This window comes from Lathyrus oleraceus, chromosome 7 (assembly GCF_024323335.1).
Source record: "Lathyrus oleraceus cultivar Zhongwan6 chromosome 7, CAAS_Psat_ZW6_1.0, whole genome shotgun sequence".
NCBI classification, from domain to species: domain Eukaryota; kingdom Viridiplantae; phylum Streptophyta; class Magnoliopsida; order Fabales; family Fabaceae; genus Lathyrus; species Lathyrus oleraceus.
Genome location: NC_066585.1, coordinates 243,900,464 through 243,904,971, shown reverse-complemented (window position 1 = coordinate 243,904,971; position 4,508 = coordinate 243,900,464).

Here is a 4,508-nt window from a genome sequence, read left to right as displayed (position 1 = left end):
TGAGCAATTGCAGCCTATTTTCAAGGCCCATTCGACCACAAACTTACACCCTCCATATGCAATGCTCATATTTGTTATTTTGGCAAAAGGAGTCACATAAGTAAAACAATGCTAGCATTTCTTGAAGCAACTACAAACAGCAACTTGGTTGGTCATTTGCAGCTTGTAGCAGGCCCAGCCCGTGCCAAATTCACACCTCTCTATCCACTTAAGGGCAGCTTAGCATTTTTGGCAATAGCTTCATTAAGTTAAGTTTGGTTTAACACTTGATTAACAAAGGCTAAACAGTGAATATAAGTGAATTTTGCTGTCAATTCCACAACCCTAGACTGCAGCCACACGACAGAAAATAGACTTCCTCTCCTTCTTGCAATTTGGCATATTGGAATTGTCTGCTCAAACACAAAAACCCTTGAACAAACCTTCATTTTTCTTCATCTAGACAACGTTTGGAAGGTCCTTCGAGCATAAAACATCCTCTGCACAGCTCTCATCATGTTCTGCTTTCAAAGAGATCCTTCAATGGCAGTTTGGGTTTAGAGTGGAACCAAGCTTGTTTGAACAAATTTTCTTCAAGCATTCATCACTATCGACCATCATTGGCATCTGTTCGAGCATAGCAACCCCAAAATACCACTGCTTCCTCCATTTCTTCATAACCAAGTACTTTAGTTGCTTAAGTTCTCTGAACTTGCTTGCTTTGCTATTTAGCATTTGCTTTGAGGTATAAACATTTCTTCTTCATGTAGTCTGGAGTCCCGGTTTGTTATTTTGGCCGGGCAAACTGTCTGAAGTCCTCCTTAAGAGGCAATGCCTGTGTATGTTTACTTTGTCCCTGTACAGAGTCAAAGACCTCCTAAGTGAAGAGGCAATTGGTGGAAGGTAGGGATATGCAATCTATCCCCCACTATTCAGTGTGTCTTCTGTCTTGCTCACACCACTGTGTTGATGCACTTCAGATAAAAACCCAAGATCTTGTGCAATTGCACAGTTGAGTCAGTTTAAATGTGTAGAAGGGTTCCCGCTTTCTGAACCCACACATTCTTGTCAAATGCTCTCTCTGGCCAGGGATAGAAGCAATGAGGCACACCCCTCATCTCCTTTCATCTGCTTCACCTTAGCCTCTCAATGGCAAGGTTAAGAGCACACTTACCCCATTCCAGTTGGCCCTAGTGCCTAACCTTTGATGTTTGAGCCCCCTTGTTGGTGTGTTTATTTTATGCTGTATGTGTTTGTGATTGCTTTGTTTGCCTCTTTAGGTTTTAGTTTTGCTTGCCCTTGTGCAATAGGTTTGCGCTTGACTTGCTTCCTGTGCAAGTCAAGTCTGTGTGGCTTAACCCTTGTGTGAGCCACACTTAGAGTTTTTGGCCGAACTACGGCAACTCTGATTCTCATGTTCAGATGAGATACGTAGGCACGAGACGCGATGTCTTGCCGAGTTTGACTAACCACTAACATCTAATGCTTTTCTCTCACCCCTGTTGTGATTGAGATATCCCCTTTCTCTTGCCCTAGTTGCAATCGAGACCCTTGCTTCCTGTGCAAGCTTTGTTTAAGATAGGTTGACCCTTGTGCCATTTAGCTAGAAACCTTGACTTAGGGTTGACTTTGCATGACAACATCTAGGCTCGAGTCGTAGTCTCCCTAGAGTTGTGTCTCCCTCTGTTATCTGGTTAGGCTAGAACCTTTATCCCTGCGTAGGGGAACTACATCGCCCTGATCTTCATACCAGATGAAGTATGTAGGCAGGAGATTGAGCTGATCTCTCCGAGCGCCGTTTCTTTTCTTTTGTGTGTGTTGTTTGACAGTTATAGGCTCGAGTCCCCGACTCCCTATTAACCTGTTGTGTTGTTGTGTGCTTGGAGGCCGATGTAAGTCCATCGAGTGGCATTTGGGTTCCAGTGTGTGCGTTTAGGTTCGGATGCTGATGTAAGTCCATCGATTGGCATTCGGGCTCCACGTTTGCCTTTGCCTTTGTTTGTTTGTGTGCGTGTCAGCCGAGCTACGAATGCTCTGATTCTTCTCTCGTCCGAGAAGATACGTATGCATAGGATGCGATATCCTAGCGAGCATGTGTCGTTTCCCCAGTCCGAACTACTTCGACTCTGATGTCTATGCCTGATAGACTAAGTAGACCCAGGATGCGACATCCTGCCGAGTTCAGTTTCAGTCAGTCTCTTTCGTCTCTTTCAGCCAGTGTGTGTGTGTTTGAGCAGTGTTTAGCAACCATTTTTCCTTCCTATTGTGCGTGGATCCCGTAGAGTACTACGGATGCGTAGGGTGCCTAACACCTTCCCTTCGCATAACCGACTCCCGAACCCATTCCTCTTTGGTCGCGAGACCATGTTCTTTCCTAGGTTTACTTCGAGCGTTTCCTTTCCCTCTTTTGGGATAAATAACGCACGGTGGCGGCTCTGTTGTTTCTTTCTTTTCCCGCTGGTTTTTCGCGTAATGCGACAAACATAACACTGCATAACAGGTATTCTACAAGTTCAATGTTCTCACGGTCTTCATTGCAAACAGAAAAATGGATCTCGAACAAACGGTCAAAGATCTCCAGACTCAGAATGCTCAATTCAAGGAGATGATGCTAAGCTTATCCAAGGGGCAGGAGGAACTGAAGGCTCTTTTGCTTGAAAAGAAGAAAGACAAGAAAGCTGTGAGTTTCATTAACCCGGGAAGAAGGCGTAAAGGACAGGCCGCAGGAGTCAAGTTTGGAATCCCGAATGGTCCAGAAGAGGGGGCGGAGAATGATTCAGAGGAAGAGAATGCTGATTTCTCCAACCCTGAGGATGACGATGAAGATTATGAAAATGAACAGTACTCTCCAAGAGATGATAAGTACAAGTTGTTGGAAGAACGTATGCTAGCTATGGAGGGTCAGAAGGCGCCCGGTCTGGATTTCGAAAGTTTGGGTCTGGTCTCCGATGTGACCATTCCTCGCAAATTCAAAATCCCCACTTTCACTAAGTACGATGGTGCGTCTTGTCCTCAGATGCATCTGAGAGCTTATGTGAGAAAGATTCAGCCGCATACCACTGACAGGAAGCTATGGATCCATTTCTTCCAAGAGAGCCTGTCTGGCACACAGTTGGAATGGTATTATCAGCTCGAGAGCTCTGACATCCGCACCTGGACTGATTTAGCAACAGCTTTCTATAAACAGTACCAGTATAACTCTGAACTAGCACCTACCCGGCTACAGTTGCAGAATATGACTATGGGATCTAAAGAAAGCTTTAAAGAATATGCTCAAAAGTGGAGAGATTTGGCTGGCAGAGTCAAACCCCCTATGACTGACAGAGAATTGGTGGATATGTTCATGGGCACACTGACCGGCCCATTCTACAGCCATCTACTGGGAAGTTCTTCATCAGGTTTCACTGAACTTATATTGACAGGTGAACGTGTTGAAAGCGGCATCCGAAGTGGAAAGATACAGGCGGCTACCTCTGCAAGCACCAAAAGGTCCTATCAGGGGAGGAACGAATCAAATGCTGTGTACGGTCAAAAGGGTCGTAACAAGAAAAACCGTGACCACGACATTGGAGCAGTTACGATTGCAGCACCACCATCTCAAAACTTCCAGCCCAAACAAGACAGGCCAAGAAGGCAGTTTACCAGGATCAATATGACCTTGGCACAGGCACTGCAAGGAATGCTAAAGGAAAATTTGATCACCCTCAGAGATCCTCCTACGAATCCCAACACTACCTCTTCTCGTTATAATCCCAATGCCAGGTGTGCATATCACTCCGATAGCCCCGGGCATGATACAAACGATTGCTGGTCATTGAAGAATAAGATTCAGGATATGATCGAAGCTGGAGAAATTGAGTTTGAGCCTCCGGAGACTCCTAATGTCATCACTGCTCCTATGCCTAACCATGACAAGACTGTTAATGCTATGGATGACGATTCTCACATTTCCAATGTGGCGGACTTAACATCTCCTCTCCCGATCATAAAGAGGAATTTATTGCAAGCTGGTTTATTTCCAGGTTGTGCTGAAGATTGCAATCTCTGCATACTCCGGCCCGAGGACTGTTTGAAATTGAAGAATGGTATTCAACGGCTGATGGACGATCGTACAGTTCTCTTCGAAAGGATTCCTAAGGCGGAAAACCCTATTGAAGAAATATCTGTGATTGCTAGGTCCAAAGTTCCAGTGAAGATTACCGCTACCAGGGCGCCTGTGAAGATTACTGCTGAGCTCAGGGTTGCTCCCCTAATCATCACTGCACCTGGCCCGATCCCGTATTCCTCAAACAAAGCTATTCCGTGGAATTATGGCGGTGATGTTTACGTCCATGGCGTGAAGCAAGTGGATAATGCTACTAATACTAGTGGCATTGTTGGGACTAGTAAAATTACTCGAAGCGGAAGGATCTTCTCTCCAGAAATCTCACCTCCTATCCTTGAAACTCGAGGAAAGGAGCCAGTCAATCCTGCTCAGTCAGAAACACCGGTCGAAGTTACTCCCGAAGATGTTGCCAAACAAGAAATGG